The following is a 24,377-nucleotide window of genomic DNA, read 5'->3' as shown; positions in this document are numbered from 1 at the left end:
ACTTTGCTTGCTAGCACTATTGTAAAGGTTAGAGTTAGGAAAAAAGCAATTAACTAAATTTTAGTTAGGCCTACCTCTCAATGATACACTATGTTGTCTAAAGGGACACACCTAATTTGTAAGATTGTGCTTTTCATGGTGATATTTTTGTTTTTAAAAAAGTCCTAAGAGTGAAGACTCTTGGTTAATGTGGAGTCCACCCAGAATTAAATGAACTGAATTAGCAATCATTCCTTAGAGGGGAGGGAGGGGGAATTGATGCTGTCTACAAAATATTTTCTCATCTATGCATCCTTTCATTCACTTGTTGATTCATTTAGCAAATAAGTATTGCTCCTCTGCCATATCCTATTTAGAATTCTAGGCCTGTAATATAAATGAAAACCAGCAGACATAGGATATTAAATATTTCCTGCTCACTGTCATGGGAACTAGATTTTTATTTTTTTATTTTTAATTTTTTATCATTTTTCCCCCTTTCTTTACAGCTCCACCTGTGGCACATGGAAGTTCCTGGGCTAGTTCAGAGCTGCAGTTGCCAACCTACACCACAGCCATAGCAACACTGGATGCAAACCACATCTGCAACCTACTCTGTAGCTTGAAGCAACACTGGATCCTTAACCCACGCAGCAAGGCCACGATCAAACCTGCATCCTCGTGGACTCTATGTCAGGTTCTTAACCTGCTGAGTCACAATGGGAACTTCTAGATTTTTATAATGTGTATTGAAAATGCCCAACCAGGAATTCCCTGTTAGCCGACGGTGAAAAGATTTGGCATTGTCACTGCTGCCATTTGGGTTTGATCCCCAGCTTGAGAACTTCTACATGCCATGGGCACAACCAAAAATTAAAAAACAAACAAAATAAGTCCAACCATCTACTGATTTCCCTGATTCATCTCCCACTGTTGGATTTGAATCTTGAGGCTGAGTAGAGAAGAAATGGGAGCCCATAAACACATTGTCTCTTTGTCGAGCCAGATCACCCCACTGGTGGAATGGAAACTGGTCTTTGTAAGTTTGGACACTATGTTGTACATCACTCTGGGTGACAAAATCCAGGGCTCAAACTTTAGTACTCCTGTGTCTTTGAGAGAAAAGTTATTTTAGAAGATCTTAGTAGCTTAGCACACAGCACTATAGCTTGTCTTGTGTAACAGAAGCCTGCATTCTAGAATTCTGACTGAACTCAGAAAACTTTCTTAAAATGCCCAACACATTCTAGTGTCCTGGAGGAAAAAGGACTCTTCAGGTACACACAGTGACTTAGAGACAAAGCTAGAGCCATAGACAAGTCCTGTTATGCTGCACACCAGCCATCTATCCATTTAACTATATGGTCACATTTAGCTTTTTCTCTTTTTATTTCAAATTTTTGAAAGAATTTCAAATTTTTGAAAGAATTTCAAAATGGCATAAAATCATAAAGCTAGTACAAAGTACATTTTCTTTCTGAACTATTTGAATGTAAACTGCACACATGACACCACCTCACGCTAGACATGGACATTCCTCTAAAAAAATACAATTCAATTATTGAGAGAAAAGAGTAAAAACAGGAAATCAGTATTAATATATTAAGATATCACTGCCATGGATACATTACCTCTAATGCATTGCAGTTTCTTTTAGTTGGCATATCTCTACAATACAGAAGAGTTCCCCAGTCTTTACTGACTTTCATGGATTTTATCCTTTGAAAATGACAGGTTGTATATTTTGTAGAACATCTTTCAACTTGGACTTGTTTGACATTTGTTCATGATTAAGTTCTGATTACTCAGTGTGTTGGTTCATGATTAAATTCTGATTATTCAGCGTGGGCAGAAATATCACAAAAAGGGATTTTGTGTTCTTCTCTTTGAATACCATTGGGTGTTGCACAGCTTCAATTTGTCCCATTACTGGTGATGGTAACTTTGGTCTTATTTTCATTTTTTAAAAAGTTTTATTGAAGTACAGTTGATTTACAATGTTATGTCAATTTTTGCTGTACAGCAAAGTGATTCAGTTATACATATACACACATCCAACTTTGGATTAAAATAGCAGCTACCAATTTTTCCTCTATGAATTTATTCCTTTTTTTGTAATTATAAATATTTTTTGCAGAGGTACTTTGAAACATGTATATATCTAACTCCTCATCAAATATTTACTGTTTTGCATTAGTGTCATTAACATTTCTTGGGCATATTAATTATTGCTATTATGGTTGCCAAAAAACAATTTTATCACTTACCATTCCATTCTTCTCCTTTGATTAGTTGACATTTTACTCTGAAGAAATCCTTCTTTTCCTCTAATTACTCACTTTAGTTTATTTCTACCAGTAAGGACTCATGGATCCCTACTTTATTCAGTGGGAGAGAAATTGTCTCAATCATTATTTATTTACATGTTCAGCTTTTTCCAGATTTGTTTAGTAGAGGCCCTTTCAAGATGTCCTCTGTAATTTTGTCATGTTTCCACCATTCTTTGATTTCTTCCTTATGATCTGGCAAATATACCAGGGTCACTTTGTATGCTCTGGACTTTATAACCAGTCATTTCTCTAAGGAATTCACATTCCTTGTAGTGAAAGGTATTATTTAGAAATAAGACTTGGGTGGTATGTTTGCTCATGGCTCCTGGAGTGTGTCTACTCCCAGACCCTCTTGTTGGAGAGAGCTGGAGAACAAATGTAAACACATATGCACATTCATATACACATGCATGCATGCATGCACACACACACTTCAATTTATTTTTATTTCTATTTAGATTGAAAAGCCTGAGTTCATGCTGGTATTTTGATTTCCAGTGCAACACTATATAATTCATTCTTGTTTTCTCTCTTTTCATATTTGTACCCTGCCCTTTCAAAGAGTGAGGAAGCTGGCTCCTACTATTCTTAAGTGCTTTCTTGTTTCATCAGTCCCCTTGTATGCGATGAGAATGCCTTTAGCTTTTCCCTGTCTTTGCTCACGTTTCCCTTTATCTCCCTTGGGCTACGACTTCCTGTCTGGGTGATTCCCACCACTGCCTCCCTTCGAGTAGTGGCCCTTCTTCCCCTCTGTGGGCTCTAGCCTCCATCTGTTGGCCATCTCCTCTGTTGTCCCAAAGAAGGCCCTCTTTTCCTCCCTCAGGTTCTCACCCCTCATCCAAGGGTCAAGCCTAGGGGTTCAGCCAGAGGGAGGGTACAGGATTTCTTTAAGAAAGTCTTTGTGCGTAATTGCCTCCCTGTGTTCGCCCAGAGCTTCCCCCTTACTGGTTCCCAAAAGGAAGACCTTCTCTAATATAAGTGGAGTAAATTCTGTTATCAGCTGACTTTGCCATGCTGGCAATCTCCTCCAAGGAAATGTTTTCAAGACAAAAATTCAAGTTGTGATTTGTATCTTTTTTCTCTTCTGCTCTGTCATCCTTCTCTGACTTGTTAAGAGTGGAATGTCCTAGTTTTCAGCAATAGATAGGCAATAGATAAAATAAAATTCTCAGGACAGGGAGAAACTGTTGCTAATATTAAAGATATAGTTTACCACACATTTTAAAGATCATCTACTCTTTAAACCAACACTGTGCTGTAGAAGTTATGATAATAATTCTATAAATGGGGAAACTGATAGCACTTCCTTACAGTGTATATGCAGTAGAATTTTGATTGACATCCAGGACTGCCTGATAATACAGGTCTGGCCCTTTGCTTGATACTATGATTTATTCTTCTCAGATCTAGGTCTCCTCAGCTTGCATATTACAGTTTCCAAATTTATTCCTCAGAGTCAATTCTTAAAAGAGCTCAATAGCAATGTGTTCCCTATCTATGCAAAGGGGCTAGAATCATATAATATATTCCTGCAGCATTCCTGTGGAAGGAGTTCTACAAAAAAGAATGTTACATAAATGTCCCCTGAGATGACTATGTCCAGAGTTCAGCATGTTGAAGTGTGACATTATTACTGGAGATGAGCTGTTATCAACCCAGGACCAGAGAAGATTTCTGAAACATTTAAGACATACATGCTTTTCCTGGGACATATCTGTAAGACTGAGCATTTAGATTATGGTCATTAAGGACAACTCACAGTATTTGAGAATGAAGATAAGAACTAATTTTTACTTTTTTATTCCTGTAACATGAGTTTAGGGTCCCTACTGAACCTTTCTATCTTTAAAGCTATTTAGATCTTTTTATTTTCCTAGGTAGCAAATGATTTCAATGTTCTCTTTTCATGTGTTAGCAAAAAATTGTGTACATGTGCTCTCAGCTGAGTACATCAGATATTTTATCTACCTCACCTCCTAGGGTTCAAGTTCCAAAATAAAAAATTTTGCTTTGTTTGTATTCCCTTAGGACCACAGATTTCTACAGTCTTATTTCTGTTAAAAAGGGAAATGTTCCCTGATTTTCAGATTTGATTTTGGCAAACAAATAACAGCTAGAACTTATTGATACTTGTGTTTTTAATATGAAAAGGTAAAGTGTCTTCTAAGCTTCTGAATATGTAGGACCATGTAAATAAGGTTATGTTCTAAGCATATAGACACTGTGTTCAAGTAACAGTAGGTTCAAGACAGTACACTGAATCAGCCCACAGATTATAAGTGTGATTAGCTCACATGAAAATAAAGATGAGGGCTCACTTAAAAGTGCAGGTTTACTGTAAGAACCTCTGCATTCCTTTCTTGACCTCCATGGTTAAACCGCACACATTGCTCTCGCCACACCCCTTTCATGGCACTCAGAATGTTGTACTTATCTGTCATTTGTCTATTTCACTTGAACATAATGGAATTTAAGTCGTGCATTCTAATACTTTCTTTTATGAATTGTTCATTCATCCGCTGATGCTTATTGAGCCTGTGTTACAATGCAGAAACAGAGGGAAGCGTGTCCCATGAAGAGGCTCAAGAAATAGAAGTCTAATTGTGAAGGACCCTATAGGCCCCATCAAGGATAGGGGGTGCTTTTCCTCATCCAAAGTATAAGGAGAGGCACTGTGGAAGGACAGAACAATGACACGATTGTTAGTTTTCTTGGGTATCTTGAGTACATAACACGAAATCAACATGCCTTCCGAGCCTGTGAATGGGAGGGTACAATATCCCAACAACAGTCACCATCACCGCCATCGTCAGCACCATCTTGGCAGCAATCCAAAGGGGCAATACTTTTGGAAGAGAAACCTTTAGGTGTTGGAAGTGACCCATCTTGGTGATGAGTAAGATGTATATGAAAACCGAGGCAGTGATCTCTTTAATGACATAGGAAACATAATTGAGGGTGAGGACCTTGGGTTCCTTTTCAATGTGTTGATCCCTATGCCACTGTTATCTTCGCTCTGATTTCATTGCAGTGTGTCTCTTTGATTCTACTTTTTAACGGTGGGGACATGTTTTTGTATTTGTTTTTATTTTGTTTCTGGGATGTCCTGTCTTACTCATGGTTTATATTCGTCCTTTAAAAAAATTATTTTGAGATAATTATACATGTGAGAAAGAATTGAGGATCCTAGAGAGAATTTTTATATACTCTTCACTTAGTTTCCCCTGATGTTAACGTCTTCCATCTTAACATCTGGTACCTTTATCAAACTAAGAAAGGAACATGTGCCCAGTACTATTAATTAAATTACAAACTTTCTTCAGTTTCTCCAATTATGTTAGTAATGCTATTTTAGTTCCCAATCCAAGACACTTTGTGTATTAATTTTCTAGGACTTCTATACCAAAGGACCATAGCCAGACTAGCTTGAACAACAGAAATTTGTTTCTCACAGTTCTAGAGGCCACAGGTCCCAGATCAAGGTGTCAGCAGGGTTGATTGCTTCCAAGGCCTCTCTCCTTGCCTTGCAGAGTCTTCTCCCTCAGTCTTCAGGTGGCCTTTCCTCTGTGTGTGTCTGTGTCGTTATCTCATTTCAAAAGGGCTCCAATTTTATTGGATTAGAGCCCACCCTAATGACCTCATTTAATCTCAGTTACCTCTTAAAGATCCTACCACCAAACCCAGGCACCTTCTGGGGTGCTAGGCATTAGGACATCAACATAGGAATTCTGTGGGGACAAAATTCAACCCTAAATGCTATGATTTATTTCATCATTAAGTCTCCTTTATCTCATGTAATACAGAACAATTTCTGAATCTTTTTTGAGGGGGCCATATCCATGGCACAGGGAAGATCCCAGGCCAGGGATCGAACCCATACCACAGCAGAAACCCAGGCCACTGTAGTGACAATGCTGGATCCTTAGTCTGCTGTGTCACAATGAAACTCCAGTTTCTCAATTTTTTTTGTTTCTTTGATTTCCTTGAGACTGTTGAAGGGCACTGACAAAAATAAATATAATATATAGTCTACCTCCACATTTATGTGTGATTGATATTTTCCCATAATCAGACTGTGGCTAATTGTTCCTGAACAGAATATTAGAGAGGGGACCAAATGCTGCAGTTTGCTGAGTCTGAGGGATTTCTTGGGATGTGGGGTTTTGTTCTAAAACTGGGACTGTCATGGCAATCTTATAGTTTGAGGGTGGTGATCAGCCTTGGCAACATGGAGTAGGGTGTGAGTTTGCATTTCATCTCAAAGATGCCTATTCTCAAAGTGTGTTAGTTTTTCTTGGCTCCTCCTTATATTATCTAGTTCCTTTCTGAGGGAGTCTGTGTTAATGTTCATATCTTAATTCCTTTAGTATTTTCACTATCTTCCTTTTGAACTCAAAGTCTGTCAGACTGCAGAGGTCTGTTTCATTGTTGACTGCTTTAGCTGAGTTCTCCTGTTCCTGCTGTGTAGCACTGAGAACTATGTCTAGATACTTAGATGGAGCATGATAATGGGAGAAAAAAATATGTATACATATATGTGTAACTGTGTCCCCATGCTGTAAATGGAAAAAAATGCATTGGGAAAATAACAATAAAAAAGTACGTTAGCCATAGAAATATTCCCAAGTGACTAAGACTCCCCTTCCCCTCACATTCAGTCACTCTCCTGTTATCCTGCTATCTGTCTCCTGTTTTCTCTCACTCTGCTCTCCCTCTCTCAATTTTCCTGATATTTTTCTTCCCCTTTCTGTAAAACTCTTCCATCCTAAACTGTCCTTTCAAAACTCAAGATTTTCATTTCTTTGTTTTTCAGAAAAATCTATCCCTCCCTTGAAACTTTACTTTTTACTCTCCAAGAAAATATGGGACACACTTGGACAGTTGATTGTCCCAGTAACGCAAACCTTTAAGCAAAAATTTTCACTTTGCTTTAAGAAAGTAATAAAGATATTTGTATTTGCATATGAATAGAAAGATACAAAGAAGGACATCTATTGAGGAAGTTAGAAGAGAGAGAGTTATAGGAAGAGAGCGAAAGGGTCATACAAATGTGAAGACCACAGATATTTGTATGTGTTTGTGTGTTTATATTTTTCTCTGGCTATTTTTACACATGTATCTTTTTATGTGTATGTGAGTATCTTTAGAAGATGGGAGATGTAGAGAGAGGTCTTAGGTTCACTCCTCACTTTGACACATATATATAATCTTTGGCACGTCATGAATTATTTTTGAGCCTTGGTTTCCTGATCTGTAGAGTGGATACAATAAAAGCGTCTTCATGGGATTGCAGTACACACTTAATATAGGTATATATTAGCTATTAATTGTATAACACACAGAGTATAAGAATTATTTTAAAATACTTTGTTAGAAAAAACAAAACAAAACGCTAAAACCATCCCACAATGTCACTTCCCAAGGTCAAGGAGTGGTCCATCCACAGTAATTCTTTAGTGCTTTCCTCCTCTTGTTTGAATTATACATGGCTCAGATCTATGCATTCATGAGAAATGTCCAGTGTTTGGTCCTCTGAAATTGCCATTCCTTCTTGTTACCTGATTTGGTGTAGGATGTTATTACCAGATCTGGGAGGTCTCATAGATTGACCCTCACAAAGGTGCTCTCTGCTAACCGTATGTGACACGCTGGATACCCAGGCTAAGAGCTGAACCTTCCTAGACATCCAAGCATTTTTTGTCAGGCTGAGATCCTGACCCCTGCAGGGTACTCTGTGGGAGATGGGTACTCTGCTGCTTCCACGCTTCCACACAATCCTTGCAGTTTCAGAGAGCCTTTTCTCAGGTGGTATCCTCCCTCCCCTCCATCCTCAAAGCTTTCAGCACTTGCCCATCCTCCCCTGAAAAGTCATCCTAATCCGTTCAGGGGCCAGGATTCTGAAAATTGCCCTCAAATGAAAAAGGAAGTCTAGAACACAAAGACAAAATGCTTAATAGCCTCTTACGAGGGACTTTCACTTACTATAAACACATATTTTGCTGATGAGTTTATTATGGCTCCCCCCCAAATGACACAAATTAGTTTCTTTATGAGTGATTTACCCCTTACTTTTAGTACTGTTATAAAGTTGGTATTTAATAAAATTTTCGTAGTTGTTTCTTCCCAACTCTTGTTCACAAAGACTATCTGGAACTATTTCTGCTTCTTCTAAAAACTAACTAATGAGAAGATACTTAGGAAAGGAAAAAAAATGCTCCCTGGATATCTGTTTAGTGTAAACAAGTTTTAGTCACCTTAATTGTTCTGATGGCAATAATTAATGCGGCCACTTAACAGCGATTCTATATTTAAAAGACATCAATTCCATTCAAATTTACCACCCCTTCTAAAATAGTGTCTAAAACAATCTTCCTATTTTGGAATCCATCTTAGTATAAATACTCAAAGGCGATGATTGACTTCTTGACACTTAATTCCCAGCTAGTTGAGTTGTTAGCTGGGGACCATGCAAGCTGGGGACCATGCAAGGGACTCTAGGGACAAACACAGGATCAGGAAACTTTTGAAACCAATCCCATGCCTACTCTGATCTAACTCCTGATTTTTCTTCAGAACTTCACTTTTGCTTGTAACTTCTTTGGCCTTCTTTCTCTTCCCTGAACTGCTGAAGCCCTTTCCTGTCTAAGAAATTTTGTATATGTAATTTCCCCTGCCTGGAATGTGGCCCCGCCACACACCCCCAGGGCTAAAGCATGTGTGGGCTTAAATATGTTCTCCTGAGGGAGGCCTTTCTTTCATAACCATCTTTATAAGGGGGTGTCACAGCACCCCTGCCCTGTGTTCTCATGACAGCTGTCAAAACACATACACACACACGCACACACATTTGTCTCTTTATTAACTTTTTTGTCTCAAAAACTTAGTATAAGCAGTGAGGATTGAGACCATTTCTATTTTATTAACCAATGTTACCAAATTGTTGAATGAATAAATATTGGTCACAATTTAAAAGACAATCGTATAATTTTTGCAAAGCATCATTTGTTTAGAATAATGGAAGAATCTTAAATTTTTCTCCTCAATATTACCTGTATTCCCATATCACAATTGTTACCTCTCTTACATAGATTATCATCACTTCAGACTCATCCTGGCTCAGAAGCCAGCCATGCATTCCAGCTCCAGAGAGTACGGGATTAAAAACACAGGTTGAGCTATAAACTAAAACCAGTTCATTCCAATGTAAAAATTGATCTCTAGCACCTGTAACAGCAAAAGTACACAATATTTACTGAATAATTCTCTGAAATTAGAAAATCTGAAAACAACATTTTAAAACAGATATATCCTGGGATAGTTACGGAGGGTGCAATTCCACCATCAACTATATTGTAATGATTTTAGAGATTGAAAAGTTATTGAACTTCCCTAAGATCATGAATGCTTACTCTTTAGATTTTTAGAGTTGGAAGGGACTTTAAAGATTATTTGAGATAAAGTATGAGAAATCCCACTGTAAATGTAAAAATACTAAAAAAAAATCATTATTTGCCCCCAAGTCTTTGTGCAATTGCTTTCACCAACCCCAGTCCTATCAACCACCATCTCTCACCTGTGTTGCTCCATCCGCCTGGCATCGTGATCTTTTATCTAGTCTTGTTTCCCTGAAGCCATTTTCTACACCAAAGCCACAGTCATCTTTTTATTATTTTTTCAATTACTTTTTAAAAATTATAGTTGATTTACAATGTTTCTTCAAGGTCTATTGTATAGCAAAGTGGAGTCATCTTTTTAAAGAAAATCTGAACGGACTCCTGCTCTCCTTAATGCTCTCTAATATGCCTCATTGCACTTAAGTTAAAATCAAAACTTCATACCCTCTCTTATGAGACCCTATATGACCTGGCTTGTGCCAGCCTGTCCTCAACGACCACCTCCTTGTGCTCATGTTAGTGTTCATGCTAGCTCTGTTGCAGACACTCTGGCCTCCTTGCTCCTGCTCCAGTGTATCATACTTTCTCCCACGTCAGAGCTTCACACTTGTGGCTCCTTCCATTTGCGTTGTCTGTTGTCCTTGCCCAGGTCTTTGAGTGACTCCTTTTCAGCACTCAGGCTTATTTGGACACATATGGAATCATCTCAGAGGTGTTTTTTCCAATTACTCTACCTAAAAAAGCTTGCTCCCGTCCTTTCCTATTCATCAACTCCCTGTATCCTTAGGTTTTTCAATCACAAGCTGGAATGAGATTATGCAATTATTTATTGTCTTCTTGTCTATCTCCTCACAGAACACCAGCTTGAGGAAAGTAAGGACCATGTCTGTTTTGTTTGCCACTGCATGTCCTGCTTTTATTTTATTATTTTTTTTGCCTGTGCTCACAGCATGTAGAAGTTCCTGGGCCAGGGATCAAACCCGCACAGTAGCAGCAACCCCAGCCGCTGCAGTGATGATGCTGGGTCCTTAACCTGCTGGGCCACAAGAGAATGCACATCCTGCTTTTAGAACTTGCTCTCACACACAGTAAGCACTCAATAGATGCCCCAGAAAGGGAGGTAGAGAAAGGAGGACAGACACACATGAACTTGTGAGAATTATCTCACCCACTGTGTTCACCCAATCTGTCTGCACAGGAAAACTCAGTCACTCAGTCACCACAGTTTTTTAAGGGAGAAGTGAGTGGGCTCATGGGGTGGAGCCAGTGTTCTTCCTTACCACCCAGAAAACACCATGGTTAGCAGGACAGTATTTTTTCTCTCATGTCACATGGGCTACAGTACTTGTTGACTGACTCCCTCTCTGCCTTCTCTATAATCAGACATCACCGAATCGGACATAAATATACATTTTACTTTTGCTTTGGGAGCAATAATTATTAAAGGCATTTTATTGATGGTAAATAGAATTCTGCCAACCAGCTCAGTATCACATATGAATTTAAAGAACCATCCCAGATCCATTGTAAGCTACCAGAATGTTGAAAACTTATACTGCTCTTTCCCTGCCAGAGGCCAACAGTTTTCTTGGATGGTTTGATGCTGGGAGCTATCTGTCATTATTAAATAACGGAAATACATGCATCAGCTTCCTGAGTTGGAAAGTGACAGACAAGAAAGTTGCCATTTGCCCCTGGGTGTAAAGGAAATGAGAGAGAAATTGTTACAGCAGCTTGGTGCTGTTGAGCAAATATGTCTAATCTCTGGAAAATAGGAAGCCTCAGGGGAGAATATAATAATATTGTCCTGCTTCTTTTTGCCTCCTCCACAGCAAACACTCAATTGCGATGCAGAGAAGCAGAACAGAAGCCCAGTTAATCAAACCAAAGAGACATGCCAAAAACTAAAAGGCAAATCCCTTCAAAGAAAACACCATAAACAATGTACTAATTAGGATCATAAGGATAGGAAGCAAAGCCATTACTTTTTACAAAATATTGAGATGGGTTCCATAAAGTAGACTGTTGAAAATTATTTTTAACATCTGAATATAAAAGTAAAACATCTATTATAAAAAATAGAACGTGTTGAAAATTGTATAAAGTTCTCAGCATCTTACCACACAGAAATAATCATTGTTAATGTTTTAATAGTTCCTTCCAAAAGCTTCTACCGAGAATGTTTTCTAAAGGAATCAATATTCTCTCAAAGCATAGTATTTAATAATTCAATACTATTCCATCCTATTATTATATCATAACTTAATTAAGCATTTCTCTGTAGCTGCATTTTGGGGTATCTTTCAATTGCTTTTATTAGGTTTGTTTTCCTCATGTATGTATACATACATGTAGAAAAAAGATGGGAAGGAATGCATCGTATGTACATTTATTATTTATGTCATAAAATTATAATTCAGTTTCACCCCATATCCTAATTCAACTATAATAGTGGGAAAAATATCTAAGGATATTTCAACTTTATAGGATTTAATAGAATTTCATCATTATATAAAATATAATTGGTTTAACCAGTTGACTTTAGTTTATTATTTCCTATTTTAAATAAGGGAGTAGTAAATATTCTTATACATAAGTAATTATGTTTTCTGTATATAACTTCCATTATGAAATATTTCAGTCATAAGAAATGCTATTCTATCTTTGTGTGTGTGTATGTGGGTTGGTGTGCAGATAATTTTCACATTTCTGCCATTTGCTCATATTTCCACTATGTATTGTCCTCACAGAGACATCAGATTTTGAACTTTTGTTCATTCCTAACTTCTAGAATACTACCTAGTATATAGTAGACATACAATTAAGATTTGTTGAAATAATCAATATTTGGATATTGTTTTATTATTTTTAAGAGCTCTTTACTCAAATTATTTTTGGCCGCACTTGTGGCATACAGAAGTTCCCAGGTCAGGGACTGAATCCACTTCATAGCAGTAACCTGAGCCACAGCAGAGACAGTGATGGATCCTTAACCCACTGTGCTACCGGGGAACTCCCAAGATCTTTATTTAAGATAGTGAACTTTTATAACATAGTTTGTAAACACTGTTCCAATTTGATCATGTAATTTATATTTTTACATGTACCCATTTAAAATTTTGTTTTATAAATAGAATCAATTTTGGTTTTTCCCTTGCTTTTATTCCTAGAAAGTTCTTGTGCAACTGCATTTCTTCTAGTTCTTTTATGTTTTTATCTATTACATTTAACTCTTTATTTCATCAGTATTTTATTATAGTATATGATATGAGGTAAGGACCTTAAAATTAGCCAATTTTGTAGCAACATTACTTGAACAAAGTAAATTTATAATTTAAAATATTCTTCATTTATGGAGTTCCTGTGGTGGTGCAGTGGAAACAAATCTGACTAGGAACCATGAGGTTGAGGGTTCAATCCCTGGCCTCACAGTGGCTTAATGATCTGGCATTGTTGTGAGCTGTGGTGTAGGTCATAGACATGGCTTGGATCTGGCGTTGCTGTGGCAGTGGTGAAGGCCAGAAGCTATAACTCTGATTAGACCCCTAGCCTGGGAACCTCCATATGCTGCAGGTGCAGCCCTAAAAATATCCCCTCCCAAAAAAAGACAAAAATAAAATATTCTTCATTTCTATTAATATTTATATTTATGAGTTTGTTTCTGGCCTGTTGCTTATGTTTCTCTTCTCTGCATCAATACAATAAGGTTTAATAATTGTAGCATTATAACATCTGATTTTATAATAAACTGTCCCTCATTCTTTCCATATAGTTTTATTTTCCAAACTGCTCGTGGCCATTTTCATTCATGTATTCTCCAAAAAGCTCACATTATGTCTTTTATTTAATTGCAGTATATTTATAGTTGAAACTAGGGATTTGTGAGAAGTTTAAAATATGGAGTTTTCCCATGAAGAGAAAAAATACATTCCCATGTATTTAAATACTCATTAATGCTATTTTATTTGGTAGTTCCCTTAGATTTATTTCAGGGTAGTGTATATTTACATTAATATTGCAAATTGGATCTTACTTAGCTTATATTTTTCTAGCCATTTATTCTATTTTATTTACAGACTTATTACTGAAATAGCTTATAGTATCATTTTGTGGACTCTTTATTTTTTTTAAATCTTTGTGACTCTACCTTTCTATCTATTTATATCTATTTTATTTTCTTATTCTCTTCTCATTGATATATAATGTTCATCTATGTGAGTTTCAGTCCTTACAAAAGAGTAGTCTTGTTCTTCAAGGAAGATGAATCCAATGTTTAACTGCTAAGTCCAATACTTCCCATTGATTTTGCTTTGTTAAGGAAGTGGGTTTTTTGCCTTAATTAACAAGACGCTTTATTCAGGAATATAAATTGAATCACATCTGTTTTTTTTTTCTATTTATGGATATAAATCCTGTTACTGAATATGTTAATATTAAAATATATTTAAATTGTTAGAATAAAACCTATGCTGTTATGGTAATTTATTTTTTTATTACATGAGTATAATCCATTTGCAAGCACTTCATTTGGATTTTTTGCAAATGGATTATACTCATATAATTTTTATTTGTGTTTCCAAGTGACAATGCAAATAGCAACCTCCCAAACATGGTTCTTCCAAGTATTAGTGAAATACTAAATGCACTTAGGGAGATAAAAATGTTTTGTGATCCAAATATTTACAGGAAATAGGTCTGGATGCCTAAACGGACAGACTGGGGACTTCTTCCCTCTTCTATGACCATCTTTTCCACTGTATAGTTATGCTATATCTAATCCCACAGTTAGACCAAGTTGATAAGAAATGAGAAGAAAATGAGCAAATAGAGTTTTTAGCCTTTGAATGAGGCAGGTGGACAAGTATGAGATCTTTCTCTTGTGGAGGACATTTGTGGAGTTGTTGGAGACCCTCTACCTGGGACCTATGAGTGCAGCTCATCTGGATATGACCTCTTCTTATCCATGGACTACCCCACAGACACTCTGTTGGGTCACATTGCTCACTGGGCAGTCTTTCTTGCCATGGGCAGTCTTTCTTGCCACATGCTCCCATAGTGGTGGGAGACACACATTTCATCTTTTCCCTGAACCAAGCACATGGATCGCTACTCCCCATGTCTCTGTGTCTCTTCAATCTAGCAATTGGCAGACAGTCTTAAGCCATAATGTTGTTCTTTCATTTCCTGCAGGCCAGATTTCTGGGAACATAAACCATGGGATCTACTAGAGGCTCTCTGATTATCCTCTCACTTGGTTTGATGAGAGAGAACATCCTTTCTTTATCTGAAAAAATGGAACAGCACAAAATTCTGACAGTTCTCTTAAATACAACTACCTTTCCTTTTGAAGCTCACATTTTTAGAGGTAGGAAGTGGATGACAATGGCTAATGCTGGAAGAAAGAGCTTTAACATTTAATGGCATATCCCTCTGAAATGATCTAAATTTGCTTAGGGAAGAGGCGGTGCAAGGCACCAACTGTATATGTCTCAAACTGTGGGTCTCAGTCAAAATTCAGAAAGAATCACATTTTAATATCTTATGTATGTCTGTATTAATTATATATTACTGAATAATAATTAACATATTGATACATGATTATAGTTTTATATATGTGTATATCTGTATTCATATATATGTGATCAAAAGAACTTACATATAAAGTTGTCTGAGCCTGGGAATCCCCATTGTGGCTCAGTAGGTTAAGAACCTGACTTAGTGTCCATGAGGATGTGGGTTCAATCCCTGGCCCTGTTTAGTGGGTTAAGGATCTGGTGTTGCCACAGTTGCATTGTAGGTCACAGATGCGACTTGCATCCCATGTTGCTGAGGCTGTGGTGTAGGCCTACACCTACATTTGTTTCCAATTCAACCCCTAGCCTGAGAACTTCCACATGCTTGCAGGTGCAGCCATAAAAAGAAAAAAGAAAATAATCTTCTGGATATGGAAACTTGTGAGTAGTGAAGTAATTCTCAGAAGGGAAAGGCTTTTTTTCCTTTTCTTTTGCCTTGACTCAAATTTTGTGTTTTTAATCCATTTTGTTACATTTTATTTTCTCTGAAAAGTCTTAAGTTTCACTGAGATTTTCATAGTAATGAGTCAAGACTCATTTATGCCATTCAACAATATTTTAAAATATATTTTTCATATTTGTATTTTATATACATTTTTTGCTTTTCATGTTTGTACTCTTATTTTTCATTTTAAAACTATTCTTTTCCTAAATTTGCATCTTTTTTATTTATTTATTTATTTACTTATTTATTTATTTTGCTTTTTAGAGCCACACGTGCAGCATATGGAAGTACCCAGGCTAGAAGTCAGATCAAAGCTGCAGCTGCCGGCCCACTCCACAGTCAGAGCAACACAGGATCTGAGCTGGACTGTGGCCTACAACACAGATCACGACAATGCCAGATACTCAACCCACTGAGCCAGGCCTGGGATCAGATTTCACATCCTCATGGATACTAGTTGGATTGGTTACCGCTGAACCACAACAGGAAGTACATTTTTGTTTTATTTTTTCATTATTACTTCCACTATTTTTTCTGTTTTTACATCTTTATTTTTCTATTTTTTATTTTTTTATTTCCCCAATACATTTTTTTTTTCCTACTGTACAGCATGGTGACTCAGTTACACATACATGTATTGTTCTTTTTTCTCACATTATCATGCTCCAACATAAATGACTAGAGATAGTTCCCAGTGCTACACAGCAGGATCTCAAAAAGGCAATAGTCCGGACAAAACTTTCCTTAAAAAAGACACATGCACCCGCATGTTCATTGCAGCACTATTCACAATAGCCAAGACATGGAAACAACCCAAATGTCCATCGACAGATGATTGGATTAGGAAGATGTATATATACATCTTTTTTTAAAAGTGCATTATATTGCTTTCTAACTTTCTCACCTCATTTATTTAATTTTATTGGAGTGTAGTTGACTTACAATGTTGTTTTAGTTTCAGGTGTACAGCAAAGGGAATCAGTTATATATCCATTCTTTTTTCTTCCATATAAACTATTAGAGAATATTGAGTAGATTTCCCTGTGCTATATAGCAGGTTTTTGCTAGTTATCTCCTCTATTCATAGTAGTATGTATACATGTCAGTTATCTTTCTTGTTTAATATTGAATTCATCTAAGTCTCTGCAGATATCACTGAGCTCAGCTTTGAACATTTTTTAATGTCTCGCTTTTTATTTTCTAAATTTTTTTAACTGAAACTTTTATTTCCTCTGGTGATTGTTATTTAGAAGAGTAGAATCATTTCTGTTTACTTTTTAACATTTAAAAACTTTACTTTGCATTTTTTTTTAAAGTTTTGAAACAAATAAAATTTTAGGGAGAAAGAGTAAGAAATTAGACGGCTTCTTGTGTTTTCAACTGCAGTACTATAAGGGCCTATTTTTACATTTTCCTACTTACTAATTCTGACAGATTTCAATTCTGCCGTATTTCTTCTTTAAATAATATTTTTCTTGACTTCCTTCCTTATATAATGTGTTTTTAGCCATTGCCCTTAGTCTTTGATCTCATTCTGAGTGTAAATTTTCTTATCAATTTGATATAATAGCTGATAACTTCTCAGGTGCAACATTAGAGAAAATTTCATTTCAAAGAGAGTCATGACCTCTGCCTATTAAAGCTACATGTTTGACCTTTGTTTATCCCTATGAATTGCTTCAGCGTCCTCCTGGAGAAAGATTTTGACTGTCAGAAGTTCCTAATAGCTTGTGTCTACCCAGCAGTAGTTGGTGTGTGGGAGAGATGGAGTGAATCCACTCTATTTTTTTTTATTAGCCATGTACACCCTACTCTAAGCCCCTTCTGATTTTGGCACCCACTGAATATGGATTTAGGGGAGGGAGATGGGCACCCAAGTTGGAACTTCACTCGTCTTATCTTGACATTGACTTGTATGTTGACTTGCATAAAGGACCTACACACACACACACACACACACACACACACACACACACACACACACATTTATAATGACATTTCAGTGGTGTGGCACCTTGAAATGAATGGACAGGAAAGATCGACCACACACATACTCTTGTTTGTTGAAGCAGATAGCCTGAGGATCACCTTTTGTACACATTCTTCACTTAATGAAAAGAACGGGTGTAGCCATGGCCATGGGTATGGTCCTTGTGGCATGACTGCCTGTCATACTTGGGATAATAAACAGCGATTTTGTTAAGTACTTGATCACTGCACTTTGTATGTAGAATTTCAGATAAGCCACGAAGTTGAGTGCATGTCCCATTCCTTAGTTCTTTACTGTGCTCTCATTTCCAGCACTGATTATCTCCTATCTGTGGGTCTGAGTGAGGTAGGGTCAAGATCATCCTCACTTAGCCTTGGATGGTCTACCCTGCGTTGGACATGGAATTATGATTATCTGAAATTTATTGAGCCAGATAATGATAGAGATTCAAAAATAGTAAGTCTTCAGGGACTCTGGTTTGAAATCCAGACCCTACAATGTGTTATCTGTGAAACCTTGGGCAAGTTTCCTAACTTCTCTGTGTATTGGTTTCCTCATATTTAAAATAGTGATCTTACTCATATCTACTTGATAGGGTTATTATGAAGACTAAGTCGATACAGGTAAAGCATCTAGAACTGGGCATATTCTCAATTCTTTATAATGGTTTGCTTTTATTTCATGTCACTGCTCGTAGGTTCCACAGCTGATGGCAATTTTTAAATCATCATCTCTTGGAATACTGACATTTTTAGTGTGAGCTGAGAGATGTGAATGTAGTCAGCTGTACAGAGGTTTCTCTAGGGCTTATGTCTTTTTATCCAGGTGTTTATATTAGCAATAAATATTATTATTTTAATGGTCAAAAATCCATCAAGAAAGCTGCTACAAAAACAAAATTAATACTGTAAGAGAACCCAATATCTATCTATATATGGAAATATGCTAATGCAAAAATAATTAATGGATATATGTTCAATAACATAATATTGAAATGTTGACCCAAGTCAAAGGTAGGCAACCATTTCAAACTCAAGTAATATATATGATAATTATTTAAAGAACCCTGTGAAAAAATGAAATGTGCTTCTTCATCCATAATTGTTACTTGTGTAACCATTAATAATGTTATTTGTAAAGATACTTTACTGAGGAAATTATTAGAGATCATATGTAAATACAGCAGGATAAAATGTTTTAAATATTAAATGACTAATTTTTAAAATGACATATGGAACGCATATCTTTATTCAATTTAAAACATTGGAAGGAAATATACTCAAACATTAATAGTGGTTATCTCCTGTGGTACCTTCTATTTTTCTCTTTATATATTTTATATGTAAAACATGCAGCATTTCATCTAACTAGAAGTTAAAATTAAGCTTCATTAAAATGATGCATTTCTGATCAGATCTAAACCAATTACATTTTAATTACAAAGTTATATTGATATGCGAAATAAATAAAAAAATTCAAGTGGATATTAACACTGTTATTCAATTAAATTCTATAAGTGGCTAATACATAATATCCAAAACAAATTTGCAGAGTGGCCATACTGAAAGGTAGAACTATGGAGAGGGTAAAATCAACAGTGGTTGCTGCGGGAGGGAGAGGATGGAGGGATGAGCAGGTAGAGAAGAGAGGATTTTTGAGGGCAGGGAAAATCTCTGTATAAGACCACGATGGTAAATACATGTTGTTACATATTTGTTAAAACCCATAGAATAACAAGAGTGAACCATAATGTAAACTATGAATATTACTTGATTAGGATGTACCCATGTAGGTTCTTCAGTTGTAGCAAATGTCCCACCCTATTTGGGTATGTTGATAATGGGAAAGGCTCTGCATCTGTCAAGGTAGGAAGTATATGGGAAATCCCTGTACATTCACCTCATTTGCTGTGCACCTAAACCTGCTCTTAAAAAAAAAGGAAAAGAAAAGAAAAGTACCACACTCTTTTGATGACTGTGGCTTTGTAATATTGCTTGAAGTCTGGAAGAGTTATGCCTCCTGCTTGGTTTTTTTTTCTCAGGATTGCTTTGGAAATTCTGGGTCTTTTGTAGTTCCATATAAATTTTTGGGTTGTTTCTTCTAGTTCTGTGAAAACTGTCATAGGTAATTTGATAGGGATTGCATTGAATCTGTAGAGTGCTTTGTGTAGTATGGCCATTTGTACAATATTAATTTTTCCAATCCAGGAACATGAAATGTCTTTCCATTTCATTATGTACTCTTAAATTTCCTTGTTTTATAATTCTTGGCATATAAGTCCTTTACCTCCTTGGTCAGGTGTATTCCCAGGTATTTGACTTTTTGTGATGCAATTTTAAAAGGAATTGTATTTTATTATTCCTTTTCTAAAATTTCATTGTTAGTATACAGAAATGTGACTGATTTATAAAGGTTAATCTTATCTCCGGCTACTTTGCTGAATTTATTGATCAGTTCAAGCAGCTTTTGGGTTTTGTCCTTAGGGTTTTCTATGTATAATATCATGTCGTCTGCATATGGTGACAGTTTTATCTCTTCTCTTCCTATTTGGATGCCTTTTATTTCTTTTGTTTGTCTAATTGCTGTGGCTAGGACTTCGAAAACTATGTTGAAGAGCAGTGGTGAGAGTGGGCATCCCTGTCTTGTTCCAGATTTTAGTAAGGCTTTCAATTTTTCTCCATTGAGTATTATATTTGCTGTGTAGTACTGGTACCAAAACAGACATACAGACCAATGGAACAGAATAGAGAACCCAGAAATAACTGGGTTAATTAATCTTTGACAAGGAAGGCAAGAACATAAAATGGGAAAAAGAAAGTCTATTCATCAAGAATTGCTGGGAAAACTGGACAGCTGTATGCAAATAAATGAAACAAGAACACACCCTCACACCATGCACACAAACTCAAAATGGCTGAAAGATTTAAATATAAGACAAGACACGATCAGACTCCTGGAAGAGAACATTGGCAAAACATTCTCTGACATCAACCTCATGAATATTTTCTCAGGTCAGTCTCTCAAAGCAACAGAAATAAAAGCAAAAATGAACCAATGGGACCTAATCAAATGGACAAGCTTTTGCACAGCAAAGGAAACCAAAAAGAAACCAAAAAGACCACTTACAGAATGGGAGAAAATAGTTTCAAATGATGCAATGGACAAGGGCTTAACCTGTAGTATATGCAAGCAACTTATACAACTCAACAGCAAAAAAGCCAAACAACCAATGGAAAAATAGGCAAAAGACCTGAATAGACATTTCTTCAAGGAAAATACACAGATGGCCAACAAGCACGTGAAAAAATGTTCAACATTCCTGATTATTAGAGAAAAGCAAGTCAAAACTACCATGACCACCTCACACCAGTCAGAATGGCCATCATTAATAAGTCCACAAATAACAAATGCTGGAGGGGTTGTGGAGGAAAGGGAACCCTCCTATACTGTTTATGGGAATGTAAGCTGGTACAACCACTATGGAGACAGTATGGAGGTACCTTAGAAATCTATACATAGAACTACCATATGACCCAGCAGTCTCACTCAGGCGAATATCCAGACAAAACCTTCCTTAAAAAAAGACACATGCACCCACATGTTCATTGCAGCACTATTCACAATAGCCAGGACATGGAAACAACCCAAATGTCCACTTAAAGATGATTGGATTAGGAAGAGGTGGTATATATACACAATGGAATACTACTCAGTCATAAAAAAGAATGACATAATGCCATTTGCAGCAACATGGATGGAACTAGAGACTCTCATCCTGAGTGAAGCAAGTCAGAAAGAGAAAGACAAATACCATATGATATCACTTATAACTGGAATCTAATATATGGCACAAATGAACCTTTCCACAGAAAAAATCATGGACTTGGAGAATAGACTTGTGGCTGCCCGGGGGGAGAGCAAGGGAGTGGGAGGGATTGGGAGCTTGGGGTTAACGGATGCAAACTATTGCTCTTGAAATGGATTTTACAATGAGATCTTGCTACATAGCATTGAGAACTATGTCTAGATACTTACATTGCAACACAACAATGGGAGGAAAATTATGTATACATGTATGTGTAACTTGGTCCCCATGCTGTTCAGTGGAAAAAAAATTAATAAATAAGAAAAAAGAACAGAAAAAAAAAAGGCAAAAATGCCAGACTCATTGATCCAGCCATATAATTTCTTGGAATGTGTAACTAAGACATTGTTTAAAGAAATTATTCTTAACCAATGAAGTTCAAAAAATCTCCTTACTAACCTATAAAATTTTTAATTATAGACCTCCTCCCCTCACCAAAAAATGCATATACCAACCTACGCACAAACATTACTTACAATTTAGAGTGTGTAGAGACCCTATGCCTCCTGTTTATGGACCTGCAGTGTCCTTCCAAAAAAAGAAAGAATAATGTGTATTTTAACATTAATTGTGGAATTACTTATGATAATGAATGATTCGAAGCAACTTAAATGTCAAATAATAATAGGATATCTAAATATAATAACAAATTGGAATTTATGTAACCTTTAAATTAAATGTTTACAAAGACAATGTATTATCATGTTACAGTATGCTATACTATTTTTCAAGTTATAATAAACCATAGTAGGAAAATAATTATGAAATATGCATATATATGGAAAATGAAAATACACTATATAAAAAGACACTACTTATTATGGTGTTAGCATAGTTGAATCCATTATGGATTATTTTCTTATTTTTCACACATTCAGTAACATTTTAAAAATAATATTAAAAAAAAAAGCAAAAAGAAATTCGTTAAATCTTTCTGTTGCGTGACTGTTCATGGCATCAGGTGGCCGGCTCTTCTTTTTCACTGGAGAAAAGACTCACAGTAATGCTTATTAATTTTTCGCTGGAATGAATGGAATCTGCAGGAAAAATGACCGTTTCAGTCAAAAGAAAACTCCATTTCTCAAACTCTGTGCTATACAGTATTTTTAGGCTTAATTTGTATTCAAGGAAGACTGTAACTACGCATATCTGAGTCAGATTTTAATTTTCAAAATATGTTTATATCTGCCTCTATATTTGATTGAGTACCTTCCTCTGTTTAGCTTAAAATATGGCAGCATTCAGTAAAAGGTGTCATTCAATGAGAAAATAAGGATGGATTAATAGATAATTTCTTTTTATAATTTGGCTTATTTTTCCATAAATTTTCATAAACTTTGTGTCAGGTTAAAAGAAAATGGCAACATTTTTAGTTTTTAGTATATTTAAATTTTGCACCAAATAGGTACAATTAATGCCAAGGAGAAGTTCTAAACCTTTAAATATTATGAAAAAAGAAGAGTCCAGCTCATAGAGAAGAAATATGAACAAAAAATCCTTATCATGCAAAATATTTGTCTAGTATGTCTTTACATTATTTTAGCCTTAGATTTGATTTGATTTGTACTTGGTATTTTACTTGAAGCCTTTACAAATATTGTTATTGGTTTGTATTTTAGTCATTGTTGAAAAGGTGATTGTTTCGTTTTGCTTATTATTTTGTTCTTTTACACGAATGTATAACTTTGCCTCTTAAGACATAGAAAATACTTTCGTAAAAAACAATAAGAAAGTTGAAGCGTGTGCTAACAACATTAGGACAATTACAGGGCCCTGAGGTATGTCTATATAGGAGACGATATTGGCTAAAGTCATGAACCTTATCACATTTTGAAATGTTCCTAGTTTCTTTCTCCGCTAATACAATTCAAAACAACAAAACTATTTTTCTCTACAAAAATCACATCGATCTCTCATATTAGCTGAAAATTCCCTGTTTAGTAAAAGAGAAGTGAGATAAGGGAATACATAGTAAGAATCCAACCTAAGGGAATTTGAGTGTCCAGCGTGCTGAAAAGGAACAACAGAGAAATGGAAGTTAAGGATTTCCTCCACAAATGACCACTTATGTGAACTCAAGATTATTATTAAATTGACCATTAACTTTACATCTTAATTTCTAATAAGCAATATGATTTATCTCCCTAGAAACCAAGTGCAGATATAATGAAACTAAACTTTACTAGGATATCAAGGGACATACGACATGTACTATTTTCCATAACCTTCCTACCCCACTGAGTAGTGGACATTATTCTGAAATGGTTTCTTGGAAGAAGATAAAGGAGATACATACACACTCCTTCAAACAAGATTATTATCACAGGTGCAAAAGATCAGTTTTGGTAAGTTTATTTTACATTACACCTAAAAATATTCTGCTGACCATTTTGCATGTATATTTTGTGTGATTCACATTCCTTATTTAAAATATGGTGATTGATCAAATATATTAAATCAGAAGAGAATTCATTTTTTCTTTAATGTGTACAATTGCATACTTGAAAAGGTAAGAAAGAGTCAAGTAATTTTCCTCTAATTATCTTTAAAATATGTACACTGGCTACTGGAAAATGTGTAGTGATTTTAAGGTAAGCTTTTCATTCTTCCATTTGTTTCAGTTTAAACAAATGTAACCATTCTCCAGCCTTTTATTGGTAAAAACAGAATTTAAAAGCAGGCTGTATAAAACAAACCTTAGAAGATAATCACTATATTTTCTAGCTCTGGGCATTTCCTGGGAAATATGTCTGAATCCAAGATCTTCCATGTCATAAGAGTCTGGAGTGTCACACACTTGG

The 24,377-nt window shown here is 35.9% G+C and overlaps 1 long non-coding RNA gene across 4 annotated transcripts in view; it reads left to right on the top strand.

Annotated features, from left to right (window-relative positions):
- The window catches only part of LOC110256712 (uncharacterized), a 451,478-nt gene that overhangs the window by 400,083 nt on the left and 27,018 nt on the right, over positions 1-24,377 (top strand). For all 4 annotated transcript variants that reach the window (XR_014828205.1, XR_002338610.2, XR_014828204.1 and 1 more), the window contains one exon: positions 23,725-23,921. This is a non-coding gene — a long non-coding RNA (uncharacterized LOC110256712). The remainder of the gene's footprint in view (positions 1-23,724; positions 23,922-24,377) is intronic.

Source organism: Sus scrofa, chromosome 14 (assembly GCF_054392235.1).
Source record: "Sus scrofa isolate SSC_HxYL_T2T_F1_AM1 chromosome 14, Sscrofa_HxYL_maternal_Yorkshire_Landrace_v2.0, whole genome shotgun sequence".
In the NCBI taxonomy this organism is placed as follows: Eukaryota; Metazoa; Chordata; class Mammalia; order Artiodactyla; family Suidae; genus Sus; species Sus scrofa.
This window is presented reverse-complemented; position numbering and strand designations above follow the sequence as displayed.